Source organism: Mytilus galloprovincialis, chromosome 9 (genome assembly GCF_965363235.1).
Source record: "Mytilus galloprovincialis chromosome 9, xbMytGall1.hap1.1, whole genome shotgun sequence".
Classification (NCBI taxonomy): Eukaryota; Metazoa; Mollusca; class Bivalvia; order Mytilida; family Mytilidae; genus Mytilus; species Mytilus galloprovincialis.
In genome coordinates, this window is record NC_134846.1 from 78,131,776 (window position 1) to 78,155,086 (window position 23,311).

Sequence of the window (23,311 nt, forward strand, 5' to 3'; positions counted from 1 at the left end):
AATTTAAAAAAAAATGTGATGAAAAGATATGCGCAGAGTAACATAAAACCATTGCAGCACTATCAAGGCAATAAATTGAACTAAGTCACAGCTGAATAGTTCCTGTATACTTATTTTAAAAGAAATATCAAATTTTAGGTATGGCAGCATACCCTTCTATGATTCACTTTTCAAATTAAAATGGAAGAGCCATATAGTTTACTGTGGATTCATTTATTTTCGTGAGTACCAATTTTCGTGGATTAAGAAAAGCTTGCATATTTGTAAAGGCGAAAAAGAAAGTGAATCGTGAAGCCCGAAAACAGTATTTTTTCAATCTTTGCATCCAAATTGAAGATTACTAGTATGTCATATATTTTACATTAAATATATTTGCAGAATAAAAACATTGGTAATGACAGTCCAAGACAACATATTAGTCCCCTCTAACTACACGTGTGTTAAGTAGTAGTTTACTCGTAGTAGCCCACAATGCAATGTAGTTCATTGAGTCGATTGGTCGGTTTTTCAAGGCCTTATTGGCCTTCGGTTTTGGAAATTACAATGCAAAATTCTGACGTCAGAAAATCTAGTGTTCTCGAAATGTTATATAAGTGCAAAGCTTGAGCTCTAAAAAATTTCGACAGTATTCGAACACACGGATCATCTGTCCACAAATTAATGGTACGACAATTTTCAAATTGACTTAACCAATGTCTTATTTGGCAATTTGTCCGATTGTGTGACCTTGTCAACGCGGGTTTAAACGAGCGCGGAAGTAGTCTCGGTGGTGACGAAAAGCGTGTTTGTGAACTCCCTGTATATTTATCCCGAACTGTCACAAAAGCAGCCCAAACTCTTGTTACCTCTGGTATATCATACTGATCCCCCTGATAGATACTCTCATACCTAGCTAGGAATAGGTGCCTTTGTAATGAGACTATGTAGTGATTGAAGTCGCTGGGGAGTAGATTTATATCTCTCGACCCGATCAGGTTTGGCGAGAAAGTAACTCTTATGTTATGCTCCTCCTTAACAGGAACAAGTCTTCTTCTCCTGGGTCTAGCACCTGCATATTCCATGAAGAATACAGGAGAACCAGGTGTGCCTGTACCCATGTCATAGAATTGAGCCCAAGCTCAACCTAAACTCATTCTCGTCAATCTTTTGTTTCATTTCCCGCAAACAATTTTTTTAAAGCGATTTAACTGATTATTTTAGTTTTTATAAATAAATTTATCGAGTTTACATAATATATGTGGATATGTGACGTGGGTGCCAGTGAAACTAAACTGGGATGCTGTCACCGAACTTTATAAAAACTAGACAGCAACCCAAAATTTCATCTAAATCTAGATCTAGGTAGGGTTTGCCCTATGCTTTCGCTCTAGGACTTCTTTCAAGGTGATGCCCATCTTCGCTAGCCAAGGGTTACGATCCACTCCCACTCCCGCTCTCTTCTGAAGAGAGCGGGAGTGGATCGTACTGAAGAGAGCGGGAGTGGATCGTACTGAAGAGAGCGGGAGTGGATCGTACTGAAGAGAGCGGGAGTGGATCGTACTGAAGAGAGCGGGAGTGGATCGTAACCCTTGGCTAGCGAAGATGGGTGATGCCCGACTTATATCTTTTAATTTATTTTTGGTATTATTTTTACCGGTCTATGCCACCAGTTTATAATTTGTTTAAATATGCGTATTCTGGAACAAGATGTCTGAAGTTCAGTACTCTTCAAGTTTCGGTCAGGAGTAGTCCAAATAATTATGACGTCTTGAAAGGCTATTATAACTAAGGCGTCAAAGAAAAAAATTATAATAGCCTTTCAAGACGTCATAATTATTTGGACTAGGTCAGGAGTAACTTCTGGATTCTTTTTTAAATGGTGATTAAAGAAAGTCTAGACACTCCGATGGCTAACCAAGTCATAACATTTGACCTTGACCGCAGTCATGCTATCAAAGTATCGGACTAAATGATCAACTGGAATAATAATCTGGACCGTTACCAAATAAACAAGGGTCTGGTTCACCAGTCACCGCATTCCCGTCCAAACTCCGTAGTTCTGGTAGTAGCAGTAGTCGGACCCCGATATAAACTGCACCTCTGTATGAATCTTTGAAGTTTATTTACACTCGGATATGAATTGCAATCCCACACTCACTCTGTATTATAGATTTGTATGTTACAGAGTAAAGTTTAACCTAAAACATTTCAAATAAACCTTGGGGTAAGCAAGGAATGTAGGGGCAGACAGACGATAGTGGTCAAGTACGACACCACAATTGCAACTGACTTGTCAGAAAAAAAGTTTACGTTACCGGTATTAGATTAATATACCAAATATACAAGTAAAAAAAGGAAGGGAAGATAAAACAACATTACACTCGTTTTGTCCTGAATATGCTTTCTCTCAAATGGTTTGTAATCTGTTACCAATAAAAGGGAAGTAAACAGGATGAATGTTAATCAAAGGATCAACTCAGGCAAGGGACAAGGCGTAATAAAATAAATCAGTAAGGTACAAGTTAAGTTTTATTAACCAACACACATATGAATCAGCTGCACATTTAATTTGTTATGTTACAGTTTGGCGAGTCAAGGGTCTATTTCTACAGTCTATATTATGATTTCTTAGACCAAGAATAAATTCTTTCAGTATCTTATTTTCTTTAACGACTCACTCTGCCGTTTTGATCAGGGCTTGCATATGGATTTCGCTTGTTGACGCTCCAATACTTAAATTTACCGTCTACAAGTTCAAGTCATAGATTTGACACGCGTGAATGTCGACAAATTATGGCCCCAAACTTTTACTGACTTTAACCCACAAGTTATAATTAACTTTAACATAAACAACAGTCTACTGATCAGCTGAACAGTCCGTCGAATCTCGTTATTCGCCAACTGACAACTTTCAGAATTTTTCAAAACCTTTCAATTCCTCAATTCTTAATACAACTCATTTAACCAGCGAACTGCTTTCTAAATAAATTACGCCTGGACACGTTAATATTCTCAAGTTTTCGCTAAATCTCCAATGCAAACCGTGATCAAAAACCAGCGTTTGAGCCAGATTTAGTTAATCAAAATATATTCATAAATAGGAGGGAGACTTCCTACCTAGAACAAACAGTAAAACACATTTTATTTAATACACTAGTATATAAAATAGCGCGAGATTTCCCACTGAGACCACTTCGAGAAATTCGCGCATATGGACTGAAAATTCCCGTCATTGCCTTACCTCTTAACACCTGAGAATCTGAGCTGAAAATAATGTTCAGAAGACAATCACTGCACGAGATAATTTTTTCCCGGGAAATCAATCGAGCTCTGATTGGTTGAGAAAGGAAAAATATTTTGAACGCTAATGCGAGGTTCGTTACGTCATTAAAAATTAAGGAGTGAAAAGAAAAAGCTCAATGGGGTAGAAGACATATATAAATCAACACAATACATCATACAAAAATAGCATATTATATACATATATGTACCCAGAGGCGGATTTAGAGGGGGCCCAGGGTGCCCGGGCCCACCCTTTTTTGGGGGGAAAATTGGTTGCTTATATAGGGAATCACTGAAGCGTGACTGGAGCGGGCCCCCACTTATGCAAATTTCTGGATCCGCCAATGGTATCTATCATGCAGTTGTTGAGTCCACCCTCCTCAGTGAATATGACTTTTTGACAAAGGGAGCCGTATATTGCATAATTGACGGACATGAAAGACATAAAACGAATGTATCCAAAAAATCCATATTATCTTTATCAGAATGGATATTTCTAACTTTCTGCAAAAATTCAAGTCTCAAATCTTTATTGTTTATAGATGTAAATAAAAAATGTTCTTCATCATCTATTTTATTTAGACAACAATGTTGACATAAACTTTCTTCCCTTCTTTTTTTTGTATCTACTCCTTTCAATTTCCAAAATATTGTCACTTACCCTTAATTTAGTATTTTTTTTCCTTATTTCAAAGTTATTCTCTTTAAGTAAATAATTGGCTCAGTTTCATATTTCTTTTTGATTTTACTATAGATATATATACTGAAATAATTTATTTTTTTCTGTTAAAGAATTACATTTTTTAAAGAACAGCTTTTTATAGTTTTCTTGCATAATATCTTTCATGTGTTTATTTTTCTTTTATAAAGTCAATATTTTGTATATCAGATATATTCAAATTATTTTCACGAGTTAAATGTTTTACAAACGTATACAAAAGGTCCCTGTTTCAACCAACAGTTTACCTGTGTAATATGCATCATATAACAGCGGATTAATTTCTGTGTTGAATACTCTTGCCATATATTTTAGTGCTTGAACCTTTACATATGCATGAACATCTATTGGCTAATGTCCTAACTCTGTCCTTGGTGCAATGTTAACTACTTTTTTAATTAAACCTAGAATTGATTTGCAAAATTTTAAATTCACCTTTTCAATAAAGCTATTATCAATTGCTGTTAGTTAATCAAAATCTTTATACTAATGAAATAAATAAATAAAAAAAAAAAGTGAACCACAAATTTTATAATACAATTACACTATCCGAATGTATCTGCTATGATAGGGTGCTGTTTTGCCTCAAACATTGAAATAACAGCGTGGATATAAATATTTTCTCATAGCTTCACCGAATAATGTTATGTAGTACGCTAAAATGTCGTATCCACAGCCGAGATCCCCGGCACAGGACTGGACCCTGGGTTTATTACCGACTATCCTTTCATGTTTAACTATGCCGACGACACTAACCAAATTTTATCCTGTTCTTACCAGAAAACATTTAAAAAAATACCCTGTTCTAAACTGAAATATTTAAAATTATACCATGTTCTGGACATAAGTATAGATTATTACATGGCATTTGTCATATCAAACCGTTTATCGGCCCAAGGTTGTGATATCACGAACGAGGGCCGATAAAGTGTCTGATATGAAAAATGACATGTAATTATCTTTTTATCATATACTTCAGCACAAGATATACAGACAAGAACTATTAAAATTGAATTTTGCTTCTCTTTGCAATTTCAGAAAATATTTACAGACAACCAAATCAAATTCTTTACTTTAATTGTTTTATTGATATATAACAAGCATTTTATTTGTTTTGTCACAACAATTATCATGTTCTTCAATCATATTGTCACCTTATTTAATATGTCTTTCAAAAAATGTTTTACTTAATTCATTTTTGCTCCTCAACTATTTTATCACTTGCCGTTTTCCGCGTAACCGTTCTGTTGTCGTTTTCAATAAAATTTCCGGAAATGCACGAAGTTGCATGTGATAAACGTCACGGAAATTAACGGAAAGGCATGTGATAACATTCCGGAAGCATTCAATAAAGGTACCTTTATCAGCCCGCTATGGCAATTCTTAGAAATCTGGTCAATAAACAAATTAATCCTTTCATAGCCTTTTGATATTTTCAAATGTTATTGAACTGTAAAATTTTAGTAAATATTTTACAAGTATATGATAAATATATATCATCATGGAAATAGATGCTGTCCTAGACCTGGGTTCTATAACCTCTATACTGTATTTTTAACTGTTTAATTAGCAACCCTATTTTAGAAAAAAAGACCATGTTCTCACCAGCAGACCATGGAAAATCGACCATGTTTACCGGCACACTCATACCTCTATAAATATGTGTGCGTAATTTTTATATGATTCACATTTAAATGGAACTACAAAATAACCAAATCATTTGCTTTCCATGTTTGTTATAAAGTAAATATCGTGACAAATCAGTGACGAACTGAAACCTGTATAAGCAACTATTAAAAGGTAAATGTATGGCCTTCAACAATGAAATAAAACCTAAAGTAAGCCGCTATATTAAAACAGTATCAACTTATTTCATAATCGTTTTGTTAAATGTTTCAATGTTTTTTTTATAAATAGCACAAACATGTTATGTACAGATATGCAAAGGGTCAAATTTATTGAAAACAAATCGGGTGATACTATGTCCGGTTTGGAATTGATGTATTTTTTTTACAATTCCCCGTGTTACGTGACATCAACGTTAATAAGCACAAAAAAAATGTAATTGCTGAAATCATGGGCATTATAGAAAGCGCATTACATGTACATTGTATATTACGATAATTAAATTATTTTGACCACTCTCTTTATCAACATGCTTTCAAAATCAAAACTGAATATTATATGTTTCAATAGAATAAAACTGTAAAGACTGGGTCCATATCTCATAAATATGCATTTGAATGTAAACTTTCATTTATATTGATGATCTATGTTGCCTGGTGCTTTTGTGACATTCTCCTCATATATCTGGTTTTTTTTCTACAGTTAGATTTTTCGCAAGATTTTTACGGGGAGTTATATTAACACATCCATTCTTTTTTTCTATGCACACCCCACAAACAAATTAATACATAATTTCTTACTTGTATAATCAATCTTCAAATTGACATTATATTTTTTCGGAGCGCAAGAGTCGTTTAGTGATTGTAAACGATGTTAATCGGAAAACAATTAATCAAATGCATATGTTTCAACCAAACATCGTTAAATTTGCCAATATAGCGGTATATTATTTTTTTCTCGCTATTTTTGTTTACTTTTGTTTCTTTGTTTGAGATATAATGTCTATTTCGCTGAATTAAATTAAAAACATAAACTGTTTAATAGTATCTCTCCATTCTTGACTTTGGATGTAAATATGACCATTAACTCTTACAATATACATTTAACAATTCTAAACATACCTTTCTTCTTTGTACTGTTTGCCATTTCCGGAGGTCAATATACACGTGACAATGTCATAACTCGCACGCGGAAACTATCTCGTAATTACGACATAATATTAACATGTCGTAATTACGACAAAATATGTCGTTTAAACGACAAGCGATGTCGTTATTACGACATAAGGTTGTCGTTATAACGACATCTTATGTCGTAATAACGACATCGCTTGTCGTAATAACGACATCGCTTGTCGTTTAAACGACATATTTTGTCGTAATTACGACATCTTATGTCGTAATAACGACATATATTACAACATATTATGTCGTAATAACGACATCGATATGTCGTTATTACGACATAATATGTCGTTATTACGACATAAGATGTCGTTATTACGACATAAGATGTCGTTATTACGACATAAGATGTCGTTATTACGACAAAGCGATGTCGTAATTACGACATAAGATGTCGTTTTTACGACATACTATGTCGTAATTACGACATATTTTTTTTTTTTGAATGGCCCTTATCGGCTTCCGTAGTTTAATTACATTACGACGTTTATCTCTGATTTATTTACTGGTTACCAATGTAGATGACAAATTTGTGTCATTCATGACAATTAAACAGAATCAAGATGATATATGCGATCATTCTTGGATGAAAGTAATATTACTTTAATATTACACTTTTTGAAACAATTTTTATCAATTTTCAATTTCATGTGTTGTTTCCGTATATGTTATGTTCCATTGCTCATGTGTTGTTTTCGTATATTTTAGCCGCTCGTCTTGAGCCTACTCGTTTGATCCGATAACACCCCATATAGCAATAAAATTATACTTTCATTGCCATTCATAACTCTTAACAGACCAATTAACAGACCGGGTTTTATACATCCGACCAATTAACAGACCAGGTTTTAAATAAAGATTGATTTATGGCACCAAAATACAGATTTTCGTGTAGATTTTTCACACAATGATATCAATATGGTTAACAAACAGAATGCCTTTCTTTTTTCGATGTTCAAAGTATTGAATGCAAGTAAATTTAACCAATGTGTCATTTTGTGTACATTTTATGTGTGTAAAATGTGTATAAATTTATTGATGAGTAACCCGCCTTTTCATTTTATAGATCGTACACCGAAGCTAGAAAAATAATAATTACACCACCGAATTCAGTACATTAAATTGTTTTGTTAGACATGAATACTTTTTATGATGAAAATATATTTAGAAAGTTATACAATAAAACATGCTGAACTTTCAATGATTTTCGCGATAACACCTGATTAACAGACTTTAGCCAACCCGATTAACAGACCAACCGCCGATATAGCCGCATACTCAATATAGATTAACCGACCAATCTCTCGGTTAGCCGAGTGTCGGCCGTGGAGTAAAGTTGTTAAATTCTCCCTCATAAATTTGTCCGAATTTAAAACATTTCTAATCTATCTACATGGCTAATTAAGAGACAAGTCAAAATGTAGGCTTGGTTTGTTCGCAGTAACTTGTTCTACAAACTTGTTCTCCAAACTTATTCCACAGTTACCATAAAGATAGAAATAGATAAGCGAAAATCCAAATATAACTGAATAGAAATAAATATATGTCTCGTGATTTAGAATTATCGCCAAACTTAGCAACAGAAACTTCATAATTGAAGATTAAAGAGAAATCCATACAGTTTTTGTTTGAACCTACAAGATTGAATGGTTAAGTGGCTTTATCCCGGGCATTGTAACTTAAAAAACTAGGAAGTTTTTTTTAAACGTAAGAACGTTTTGTTAGATATGGACAAGTATTACAAGTTTAATCTTCTGTCATGAAAATGTTTGAAATGTTTACTGTTAACACATGCAGTATGTACAATAATAATGTATGGGTGCATCAGTAAACAGATGATGTTCTTTTGCCGAAATTGCTGTCTGATAAGAAAATCAACTCATTTAACGTTTTAAAATCGTAAAAAAAGGAATCTAACACTAATGGTTTCGAAAACGTAGTACTAAACGCATATCGTGAAAGCTAACTAAGAAATCTTAACTAGTCACCTATGTACCATACAAATAATTGTGATGCTACATTTAATTTTAACATCAACTGGCAAATATAACATGATGTTAGGACGAGAACCTGTTAATATCATATGAAAATAACCTCTGCTTCTGCTAGATCGAATCGCAGATCAAAATTTAAACCCTAAATGACACGTGCTTAGCGGAAAAAGAAACTATTAGGAATCACATGAAGGTATGTAAGGAATCACATGTAGGTTTGTAAGGAATCACATGTAAATATGTAAGGATTCATATGTAGATATGTAAGGAATCACACGTAGGTATGTACAGAATCACATGTAGATATAATAGGAATCACATGTAAGTATTTAGGAAACCACATGTAGGTATGTTTAGAACCACATAAAGGTATGTAAGGAATCACATGTAGGTATGTAAGGAATCACATGTAGGTATGTTAGGAATCACATGTAGGTATGTAAGAAATCACATGTAGGTATGTAAGGAATCACATGTAGGTATGTTAGGAATCACATGTAGGTATGTAAGGAATCACATGTAAGTATGTAAGGACTCACATGTAGGTATGTAAGGGTTCACATGTAGGTATGTTAGGAATCATATGTAGGTATGTAAGGAATCACATGTAGGTATGTGCAGAATCACATGTAGATATAAAAGGAATCACATGTAAGTATGTTAGGAATCACATGTGATTCCTTACAAACCTACGTGTGATTCCTAATGCCCGCGTCACACTGTCCCGATTTTTATATACGATGGACACCCGAATGCGAAAATTTTAAGTTCGTACGAAGTTGGTCCCGATCTCGTTAAAATACCAAAAAGTGACCGAAGCAAGTACGATGAATAACGAAGTCTATACGATGGTGCCGAAATTATATACGATAGCAAAAGATGGACATACGAAGGTTAATCGAAGACGGGTATTTAAGCTTCATATCTCAGCCGAAGCCTTCACGATGGATCACGAAGGCTACCCGATGGATTACGATGATGGCGCGATGGCCATACGATGTCTAAAAGACGTCGTGTACAGCTTACGATGCATTTAAATAATATGCCGAAGGCATCACGCGTTTTAAATTGTTTGATCAATATTGAATATATATTATATTTGACTTTAAAGTTCAAAGGTCAAGGTCACAGTGGCAGTTGTAATACAAGGCAATATCACCCTTGTGGACACTCTAAAACCAATATGCTTCAAAAGATTTTAACCACATTTGGTATATTGTTCCTCCTTGTAATGATCTGACATTTTTTACGTTCAAGGCCAAAGGTCAAGGTCATGCAGATGGACTTGTTTTTTCTCCTTGAAATAGCATAATACACAGGAAATTGGTTGCTCATTTTTTTACCTGCTGGTTCTAAAGACAATATTAAAGGTATTTCCAGTTACTGAATGTTTTGGTTGATTTCTAAAAAAATAATTTATGTATTAAATATGCATATTCAATTTACCATTTTCTTCATGTGTCATATACAAATATAGTGTTCATATTTGTCCCCAATATGTTACATACGAGGGGATGCCACGCTCGGCATTGCCTTGTTTGAACTGTAAAATGTGTGCACTAGTCTGAATAATCACCCATAATTATACCCATGTTAATGATCTATCTTAAAGGTAAGGTAATGGGTTCGTTGATCCCTTTTATTCAAAAAGAGCTCTTTCCAGGAGAATATCATAATAATATAAGCAAAAGGAAGGATGTGGGGAAAGCAACAAATGCGGCAAAATATGACATATAGAAAACAAAATGGTTATGGAGTAAACATTCGTGTGACAACAACTCAGACGATACATAAAAAATCAGAATAATGAAGAAAAAGTTGGTTTCCCTATATACGTGTACCTGCAGTGTTGGTGTACGAGGCGCGTTTATGATTTTCAGTATGTTACTTGATATGAAAAATTGACAAAAAATAATATTTTACTTGTAAAAGTAAATCCTGAGCCTGTAATAGCTGCTCTTCTTGTTACATTTGAATTAATAGAAACAACGCTGTCGCCTTTCTTGTTCTCATAGAATCATATGATATGAGCTCCATGTTTTGTGAACGTCTTTCTGAACTGTCGTATTAGACTGACCAGTGCATATCGCGCATGGCACTTTAAATGTATTTTAGCGCGAAAATTAACTTACATTTAGCTGGATTTATTGCCGTCGTAGTTTCATCTTGTCGCCTTCGTACTTTTATTCGATGGCAACACGACGGGATTACGAGGTCTTCACGAAGTCGTGTTGCCATCGTAAGACCTTCGGGTAGCTTCGTGATTCATTCGTGTAGACATCGTAATGTCAAAACTGCCCGATGGAAACGATGGAAACACGAATGCAATACGATGTTCAAAGATGCATTCCCGGTGACATTACGATGGTGAGGATGGTGATACGAACTCAATACGAACCCTCAACATCGGACGCACCTTCGGGGATTTTTTAACATGTTAAAAAATTAAGAACCCTTCCCGAAGTTGTCCCCGAAGGCTGGAAAAAGTGGTCGATGGTTCTACGATGGTTAAAGATGGCACTACGAATAGCCCAATCTGGATACGATCAGTCCCGATTTTGAAAATTTCCATAATCGTGTTGCCATCGGCGTAAAAATCGGGACAGTGTGACGCGGGCATTACATACCTACATGTGATTCCTTACAAACCTACATGTGATTCATAACATATCTACGTGTGATTCCTTACATACCTACATGTGATTCCTTACATACCTACATGTGATCCTTACATACCTACATGTGATTCCAAACATATCTACATGTGTTTCCTTTTATATCTACATGTGATTCTGTACATACCTACGTGTGATTCCTTACTTATCTGCATATGATTCCTTACACAATGTAAGGAATCATATGTAGATAAGTAAGGAATCATACGTAGGTATGTACAGAATCACACGTAGGTATGTACAGAATCACACGTAGGTATGTACAGAATCACATGTAGATATAATAGGAATCACATGTAAGTATGTTAGGAATCACATGTAGGTATGTATGGAATCATATGTAGATAAGTAAGGAATCATACGTAGGTATGTACAGAATCACACGTAGGTATGTACAGAATCACATGTAGATATAATAGGAATCACATGTAAGTATGTTAGGAATCACATGTAGGTATGTATGGAATCATATGTAGATAAGTAAGGAATCACACGTAGGTATGTACAGAATCACATGTAGGTATGTAAGGAATCACATGTAGGTATGTAAGGAATCACATGTAGGTATGTAAGGAATCAAACGTAGATATGTTATGAATCACATGTAGGTATGTAAGGAATCACATGTAGGTATGTTATGAATCATATGTAGGTATATAAGGAATCACATGTAGGTATGTAAAGAATCACATGTAGGTTTGTAAGGAATCACATGTATGTATGTAAGGAATCACATGTAGGTATGTAAGGAATCACATGTAGGTATGTAAGGAATCACATGTAGATATGTAAGAAATAACATGCAGGCTTGTAAGGAATCACATGTAGGTATGTAAGGAATCATCTGTAGATAAGTAAGGAATCAGACGTAGGTATGTACAGAATCACATGTAGATATAAAAGGAATCACATGTAAGTATGTTAAGAATCACATGTAGGTATGTAAGGAATCATATGTAGATAAGTAAGGAATCACACGTAGGTATGTACAGAATCACATGTAGATATAAAAGGAATCACATGTAGGTATGTTATAAATCACATTTAGGTATGTAAGGAATCATATGTCGGTATGTAAGGAATCACATGTAGGTATGTAAGGAATCACATGCAGGTATGTAAGGAATCACATGTAGGTATGTAAGGAATCACACGTAGATATGTTATGAATCTCATGTAGGTATGTAAGGAATCACATGTAGGTATGTTAGGAATCACATGTAGGTATGTTAGGAATCACATGTAGGTATGTAAGGAATCACATGTAGGTATGTAATGAATCACATGTAGGTATGTAAGGAATCACATGTAGGTATGTAAGGAATCACATGTAGGTTTGTAAGGAATCACATGTAGGTATGTAAGGAATCATATGTAAATAAGTAAGGAATCGCACTTAGGATTGTACAGAATCACATGTAGATATAAAAGGAATCACATGTAAGTATGTTAGGAATCACATGTAGATCAAGTAAGGAATCACATGTAGATCAAGTAAGGAATCACACGTAGGTATATACAGAATCACATGTAGATATAAAAGAAATCACATGTAGGTATGTTAGGAATCACATGTAGGTATATAAGGAATCACATGTAGGGATTTAAGGAATCACATGTAGGTATGTAAGGAATCACACGTAGGTATGTAAGGAATCACACGTAGATATGTTATGAATCACATGTAGGCATGTAAGGAATCACATGTGGGTATGTTAGGAATCACATGTATGTATGTAAGGAATCACATGTAGGTATGTAAGGAATCACATGTAGATATCTTATGAATCTGATGTAGGTATGTAAGGAATCACATGTAGATATATAACATATCACATGTAGGTATGTAAGGAATCATATGCAGATAAGTAAGGAATCACACGTAGGTATGTACAGAATCACATGTAGATATAAAAGGAATCACATGAAGATATGTTAGGAATCACATGTAGGTATGTAAGGAATCAAATGTAGGTATGTAAGGAATCACATGTAGGTATGTACAGAATCACATGTAGGTATGTAAGAAATCACACGTAGATATGTTATGAATCACATGTAGGTATGTAAGGAATCACATGTAGGTATGTAAGGAATCATATGTAGATAAGTAAGGAATCACACGTAGGTATGTACAGAATCACACGTAGGTATGTACAGAATCACATGTAGGTATGTAAGGAATCACATGTAGATATTATATGAATCTGATGTAGGTATGTAAGGAATCACATGTAGATATATAAGGAATCACATGTAGGTATGTAAGGAATCACATGTAGATATGTTATGAATCTGATGTAGGTATGTAAGGAATCACATGTAGATATATAAGGAATCACATGTAGGTATGTAAGGAATCATATGCAGATAAGTAAGGAATCACACGTAGGTAGGTACAGAATCACATGTAGATATAAAAGGAATCACATGTAGATATGTTAGGAATCACATGTAGGTATGTAAGGAATCACATGTAGGTATGTAAGGAATCACATGTAGGTAAGGAATCACATGTAGGTATGTAAGGAATCACATGTAGGTATGTAAGGAATCACATGTAGGTATGTAAGGAATCACACGTAGATATGTTATGAATCACATGTAGGTATGTAAGGAATCACATGTAGGAATGTTAGGAATCACATGTAGGTATGTAAGGAATCACATGTAGGTTTGTAAGGAATCACATGTAGGTATGTATGGAATCATATGTAGATAAGTAAGGAATCATACGTAGGAATGTACAGAATCACACGTAGGTATGTACAGAATCACATGTAGATATAATAGGATTCACATGTAAGTATGTTAGGAATCACATGTAGGTATGTATGGAATCATATGTAGATAAGTAAGGAATCACACGTAGGTATGTACAGAATCACATGTAGGTATGTAAGGAATCACATGTAGGTATGTAAGGAATCACATGTAGGTATGTAAGGAATCAAACGTAGATATGTTATGAATCACATGTAGGTATGTAAGGAATCACATGTAGGTATGTTATGAATCATATGTAGGTATATAAGGAATCACATGTAGGTATGTAAAGAATCACATGTAGGTTTGTAAGGAATCACATGTATGTATGTAAGGAATCACATGTAGGTATGTAAGGAATCACATGTAGGTATGTAAGGAATCACATGTAGATATGTAAGAAATAACATGTAGGCTTGTAAGGAATCACATGTAGGTATGTAAGGAATCATCTGTAGATAAGTAAGGAATCAGACGTAGGTATGTACAGAATCACATGTAGATATAAAAGGAATCACATGTAAGTATGTTAAGAATCACATGTAGGTATGTAAGGAATCATATGTAGATAAGTAAGGAATCACACGTAGGTATGTACAGAATCACATGTAGATATAAAAGGAATCACATGTAGGTATGTTATAAATCACATTTAGGTATGTAAGGAATCATATGTCGGTATGTAAGGAATCACATGTAGGTATGTAAGGAATCACATGCAGGTATGTAAGGAATCACATGTAGGTATGTAAGGAATCACACGTAGATATGTTATGAATCTCATGTAGGTATGTAAGGAATCACATGTAGGTATGTTAGGAATCACATGTAGGTATGTTAGGAATCACATGTAGGTATGTAAGGAATCACATGTAGGTATGTAATGAATCACATGTAGGTATGTAAGGAATCACATGTAGGTATGTAAGGAATCACATGTAGGTTTGTAAGGAATCACATGTAGGTATGTAAGGAATCATATGTAAATAAGTAAGGAATCGCACTTAGGATTGTACAGAATCACATGTAGATATAAAAGGAATCACATGTAAGTATGTTAGGAATCACATGTAGATCAAGTAAGGAATCACATGTAGATCAAGTAAGGAATCACACGTAGGTATATACAGAATCACATGTAGATATAAAAGGAATCACATGTAGGTATGTTAGGAATCACATGTAGGTATATAAGGAATCACATGTAGGGATTTAAGGAATCACATGTAGGTATGTAAGGAATCACACGTAGGTATGTAAGGAATCACACGTAGATATGTTATGAATCACATGTAGGCATGTAAGGAATCACATGTGGGTATGTTAGGAATCACATGTATGTATGTAAGGAATCACATGTAGGTATGTAAGGAATCACATGTAGATATCTTATGAATCTGATGTAGGTATGTAAGGAATCACATGTAGATATATAACATATCACATGTAGGTATGTAAGGAATCATATGCAGATAAGTAAGGAAGCACACGTAGGTATGTACAGAATCACATGTAGATATAAAAGGAATCACATGAAGATATGTTAGGAATCACATGTAGGTATGTAAGGAATCACATGTAGGTATGTAAGGAATCACATGTAGGTATGTACAGAATCACATGTAGGTATGTAAGAAATCACACGTAGATATGTTATGAATCACATGTAGGTATGTAAGGAATCACATGTAGGTATGTAAGGAATCATATGTAGATAAGTAAGGAATCACACGTAGGTATGTACAGAATCACACGTAGGTATGTACAGAATCACATGTAGGTATGTAAGGAATCACATGTAGATATTATATGAATCTGATGTAGGTATGTAAGGAATCACATGTAGATATATAAGGAATCACATGTAGGTATGTAAGGAATCACATGTAGATATGTTATGAATCTGATGTAGGTATGTAAGGAATCACATGTAGATATATAAGGAATCACATGTAGGTATGTAAGGAATCATATGCAGATAAGTAAGGAATCACACGTAGGTAGGTACAGAATCACATGTAGATATAAAAGGAATCACATGTAGATATGTTAGGAATCACATGTAGGTATGTAAGGAATCACATGTAGGTATGTAAGGAATCACATGTAGGTATGTAAGGAATCACACGTAGATATGTTATGAATCACATGTAGGTATGTAAGGAATCACATGTAGGAATGTTAGGAATCACATGTAGGTATGTAAGGAATCACATGTAGGTTTGTAAGGAATCACATGTAGGTATGTAAGGAATCATATGTAGATAAGTAAGGAATCACACGTAGGTATGTACAGAATCACACGTAGGTATGTACAGAAACACATGTAGATATAATAGGAAATCACATGTAAGTATGTTAGGAATCACATGTAGGTATGTATGGAATCATATGTAGATAAGTAAGGAATCACACGTAGGTATGTACAGAATCACATGTAGGTATGTAAGGAATCACATGTAGGTATGTAAGGAATCACATGTAGGTATGTAAGGAATCACACGTAGATATGTTATGAGTCACATGTAGGTATGTAAGGAATCACATGTAGGTATGTTATGAATCATATGTAGGTATATAAGGAATCACATGTAGGTATATAAGGAATCACATGTAGGTTTGTAAGGAATTACATGTAGGTATGTAAGGAATAACATGAAGGTATGTAAGGAATCACATGTAGGTATGTAAGGAATCACATGTAGATATGTAAGGAATAACATGTAGGCTTGTAAGGAATCACATGTAGGTATGTAAGGAATCATATGTATATAAGTAAGGAATCAGACGTAGGTATGCACAGAATCACATGTAGATATAAAAGGAATCACATGTAAGTATGTTAGGAATCACATGTAGGTATGTAAGGAATCATATGTAGATAAGTAAGGAATCACACGTAGGTATGTACAGAATCACATGTAGATATAAAAGGAATCACATGTAGGTATGTTATAAATCACATGTACGTATGTAAGGAATCATATGTAGGTATGTAAGGGATCACATGTAGGTATGTAAGGAATCACATGTAGGTATGTAAGGAATCACATGTAGGTATGTAAGGAATCACACGTAGATATGTTATGAATCACATGTAGGTATGTAAGGAATCACATGTAGGTATGTAAGGAATCACATGTAGGTATGTAAGGAATCACATGTAGGTATGTAAGGAATCACATGTAGGTATGTATGGAATCACACGTAGATATGTTATGAATCACATGTAGGTATGTAAGGAATCATATGTAGATAAGTAAGGAATCACACGTAGGTATGTACAGAATCACATGTAAATATAAAAGGAATCACATGTAGGTATGTTATAAATCATATGTAAGTATGTAAGGAATCATATGTAGGTATGTAAGGAATCACATGTAGGTATGTAAGGAATCACATGTAGGTATGTAAGGAATCACATGTAGGTATGTACGGAATCACACGTAGATATGTTATGAATCACATGTAGGTATGTAAGGAATCACATGTAGGTATGTTAGGAATCACATGTAGATATGTTAGGAATCACATGTAGGTATGTAAGGAATCACATGTAGGTATATAAAGAATCACATGTAGGTATGTAAGGAATCACATGTAGGTTTGTAAGGAATCACATGTAGGTATGTAAGGAATCATATGTAGATAAGTAAGGAATTGCACGTAGGAATGTACAGAATCACATGTAGATATAAAAGGAATCACATGTAAGTATGTTAGGAATCACATGTAGGTATGTTAGGAATCACATGTAGATCAAGTAAGGAATCACATGTAGGTATGTACAGAATCACATGTAGATATAAAAGGAATCACATGTAGGTATGTTAGGAATCACGTGTAGGTATATAAGGAATCACATGTAGGTATGTAAGGAATCACATGTAGGTATGTAAGGAATCACATGTAGGTATGTAAGGAATCACACGTAGATATGTTATGAATCACATGTAGGTATGTAAGGAATCACATGTAGGTATGTTAGGAATCACATGTATGTATGTAAGGAATCACATGTAGATATGTAAGGAATCACATGTAGGTATGTAAGGAATCACATGTAGGTATGTAAGGAAGCACATGTAAATATATAAGGAATCACATGTATGTATGTAAGGAATCACACGTAGATATGTTATGAATCTGATGTAGGTATGTAAGGAATCACTTGTAGGTATGTAAGGAATTACATGTAGGTAAGTAAGGAATCACACGTAGATATGTTATGAATCACATGTAGGTATGTAAGGAATCACATGTAGGTATGTTAGGAATCACATGTATGTATGTAAGGAATCACATGTAGATATGTAAGGAATCACATGTAGGTATGTAAGGAATCACATGTAGGTATGTAAGGAAGCACATGTAAATATATAAGGAATCACATGTATGTATGTAAGGAATCACACGTAGATATGTTATGAATCTGATGTAGGTATGTAAGGAATCACATGTTGGTATGTAAGGAATCATGTTGGTATCTTAGGAACCACATGTAGGTATGTAAGGAATCACATGTAGGTATGTAAGGATCACATGTAGGTATGTTAGGAATCACATGTAGATATGTAAGGAATCACATGTAAGTATGTAAGTAATCACATGTAGGTATAAAAGAAAACACATGTAGTTATGTAAGGAATCACATGAAGGCATGTAAGGAATCACATGTAGGTATGTTAGGAATCACATGTAGGTATGTGAGGAATCATATGTAGGTATGTAAAGAATCATATGTAGGTATGTAAGGAATCACATGTAGGTATGTAAGGAATCACATGTAGGTATGTAAAGAATCACATGTAGGTATGTGAGGAATCACATGTAGGTATGTAATAAATCACATGTAGGTATGTAAGGAATCACATGTAGGTATGTAAGGAATCACATGTAGGTATGTAAGGAATCACATGTAGATATGTAAGGAATCACATTTAGGTATGTTAGGAATCACATGAATGTATGTTAATATCACATGCATTTACTTTGTGTGTAACATCAACAAAACAATTTTCCTAAAATATATGAATATTGTAGGTAAAAATGGAAGACAATATTTTAAACTGTATTATGTTTGATCAAGACTGTTTCCTTGATATTCGAATGCTTGCTACCGACAAAAGACAGAGGAGATGGAATTTGGAATTGTTACCAGCAGTATTCGAGGTTTCTCAATCTGAGATAATATATACCAGACAAGAAACAACATTTGCTATTATGCAGATATCATCACAAAAGACTATGAAAATCAAATTCTAAAGTCACTTTGGGTCTCAAATACAGTCTTACTTGGAAGTACACATTATGGTTTATACTTAGAAAAAGGATTTTTCATACTTTGTCCAAAGGAAGGGCCAGAGGCAAATGAAATAGACTTAGATATTCTTCTTTTTGAATACAGTGGCATTAACATTCAACAAGAGCCAATTAGTCCCACAAGTAATAGCACTTGATGTATTGAGAAAACAAAGTTTCCTGGTTTTGTGAAACTTAGGATAATTTCACCAGAACTAAAGGTTATGAAATCTCCTGTTTACTTTCCTACTTTAAAACTAAAGCTGTTCACAGACCTGAAAACGTCCAAATTCCACAACACAAATGTGGAACCAGTTATGGTAGATGCTCATGCCCTGAGTGGTGCTGTAGAAGACGGATTAGGAACTCATTATTCAGATTACGTAGTTGCACTGACCATGAATGAATGGCCACAAATGGCAAAGTCCTTTATAAACCGAGACAGACATGAATGGCCAAGTCCTGATCTCATAAAAAATATTGTTGACCAAGGATGTGGGTTTGTTGCCACTGCTCACCCGAGATGCAGAAATAATGATTTACAATGGTAGATGTCATTGCAATGGCAATTGTGTATCGGTGTGTTTGCACACAGGATGGTGATATGCGTCTAGTGTGGTGTGGTCATAGACTTAACATCCACCACCAGCTAGTCCATTTTGTGGACGAAAAGAGAGCCGAGTGCGTCAGCCTCTCCTGCTGGTACAAAGCCTCTACACCAGCAAGACTTGCAATGCCTCCTCGCGGTAATACACGGATACTGGGGTCTAGTATCTCAGGCTAATTTGCAAGGGATCTCAGAGCAACAAGGGCCTTAGAGATGCAGAGTGGAGGCCCACCGGCGAGTGGACACGCCCTGGCTCTCATCAACCTTGCCCCAGCTATGGGTTAAATGCCCCACTGCCTTGTGGGTGACCTGGGGATAGTCAAAGGCTATTGAAATTAATCCAAACAGAAAATTCGGGTAGATGGAAATTGTTAGCAACAGCAATCGTCTAAGGGATGGAAAACCCCTACAGAACAACCCGATCCTTCACGTAGAAGGTTTAGCTTAGGGCCAACACCCCTAACTTGTAAGAAATATTACGTTACAGAAACGACTACAGAAGAAAACCCTCTTACTCGTCAAAGCTTGAGATAGAGGTAAACACAAAATCAAAACCACGAGGACAACATATGACGCGAAGGCCGATGAAGTTGTTATCACCTAAACATCCAACTAAAATTGGGACTTGGAATGTACGAACACTGTATCAAGGTGGAAAGAGCTTGCAGACAGCCAAAGAAATAGACAGATACAGTATTGAAATTTTAGGACTCAGTGAAGTAAGATGGAATACATCTGGCATGACAACGTTAAACACTGGTCATACCATCATCTACTCTCAAAAACGCCACTGACACTCATGATAAAGGTGTTGGATTCATGCTTGCTAAAAAGGCAAAGCAGTCTCTCTTAGAATGGAATCCTGCGTCTTCTAGAATAATCACTGCTAGGTTTGTCACAAAATTAAAAAAAAAAAAAACATAATCCAGGTTTACTCACCAACAAATAATGCAGATGAAGAAGAGAAAGATGACTGTTACAACTCTCTGCAAACCACTGTAAATTATGTGCCAAAACGAGACATCCTCATGATACTAGGAGACCTCAATGCAAAAGTTGGTAGGGACAGGACAGGGAGAGAAAGAGAAATGGGACCAAATGGAATCGGTGAAATGAACGAGAATGGTGAAATCTTTGCTGATTTCTGTGCTGTAAACAGTCTAGTAATAGGTGGTACACTCTTCCCCCATAAAAACTGCCATAAAGTTACTTGGGTTTCGCCAAATGGAGTGACAGAAAATCAGATAGACCATATTGCTATATCCCAAAGATGGAGGTCATCTCTACAAGATGTGCGAAACAAGAGAGGAGCAGATATAGCATCAGATCACCACCTAATCATTGCAAAGATACAACTAAAACTACTTTCAACAAAAAAAGCTAAATCTAGAAGAAAGAAATTTAATGTTGATCTATTCAAACACCCTTAAGTTGTTAAAGACTACCATATTCTGCTGCAAAACAAATTTAGTGTACTTAAAAATCTACATGATGACGAAACTAGCATCAACACAGCATAGGAAATGACCAGAGATTCTATTGTTCAAGCATGTGAAGAAACTGTCGGCTATCTCCAACAAAACCGCAAGCAATGGATGTAAGAAAATACCTGGAAAATTGTCAACGAAAGAAGACAAGTGAAAGAAAAAGTTCTAACTGCTATAACTAGACAGCAGAAAAAACAGACACAAGAACAGTATAGCAATACAGATAAAGAGGTGAAGAAAAGTTGCAAACAAGATAAAAGGAACTTCGTAAAACAACTAGCCAAAGAAGCCGAAGCCACCTGTAGCAAGGGAGACATCAAAACCCTATACAACTTAACAAAGCAATTAAGCGGGAAACCACCAACTTCAAATTCACCAATCAAAGATAAAGACAACAATACCCTCACTAAACTGGAAGATCAACTTGAAAGGTGGAAAGAACATTTCGAGCAGGTTCTTAACCGGCCCCCACCTGCAGATCCACCAGAATTACAAAATAGTTCAATATAAAACATCAAAACCAGCAAAATAACAAAAAATGAAGTTTACAAAGCTATCAAGAGTCTAAAACTGGAAAAGCAGGCGGCATTGATAACATACCACCAGAAGCTATAAAAGTCTTGGATGATACATCTGTCCTTCGCCTGTTACAACTTCTAAATAAGATCTGGGAAGAAGAAGAAATACCAGATGATTGGAGTAAAGGACTTTTAGTAAAAAAGTCGCTTTGCAAAAACTGGAGAGGTATAATTTTATTGTCCATACCTAGTAAACTGCTCTGTAGCACCATCCTTAGCAGAATGAAAAATGAAGTCGACAAGATACTTAGAGATGAACAAGCTGGCTTTAGACAAGAAAGATCATGTGTAGACCAAATAGCCACTTTGAGAACTATCATCGAACAGACAATAGAATGGCGACGACACTATACCTAAATTTTGTGGATTTCCAGAGAGCTTTTGATAGCATTGACCATCAGGTCCTCTGGAACATTCTGGCACACTATGGAATTCCACAAAAGCTCATCAAAATGATAAAACTGCTATACGACCAATTTACCTGTCAAGTTATACATGGTGGAACTATGACCGAATTATTTCCTGTTACAACTGGGGTACGTCAAGGTTGTATTCTCTCTCCTCTCTTTTTCCTAATAGTAGTTGACTGGGTTGGTAAATCAGCCTACAAAGATCCAAAAGGCATCGGATGGCCCCTCACAACACGTCTTGAAGATCTTTAATTTTCCGATGACATTTGTGCACTATCCCATCGCTTTCAAGATGCACAACATCAGACCAAAAGTCTTGAAACAGTAACAAAACAAACAGGCCTATACATCAACGCACAGAATACTAAATCAATGAGGCTAAATACAAACCAGCAAGATTGTTTTAAAATCGACGACTCTACTGTTGAAGATGTACAACAATTCACCTATCTTGGAAGTATTGTCAGTACATCAGGAGGCACAGACGAAAACATATCGGCAAGAAAAAAGAAAGCACAACAGGTATTTTTCATGCTAAAACCTGTTTGGAGGAGTAATGCTTTAAGAACTAGCACAAAGTTAAGGATATTTACCACCAATGTCAAATCTGTACTCTTATACGGATCAAAAACCTGGAGAGAAACAGCTGCATCCATCAAATCTATCCAGACTTTTGTCAATAAATGTTTGAGAAACATCCT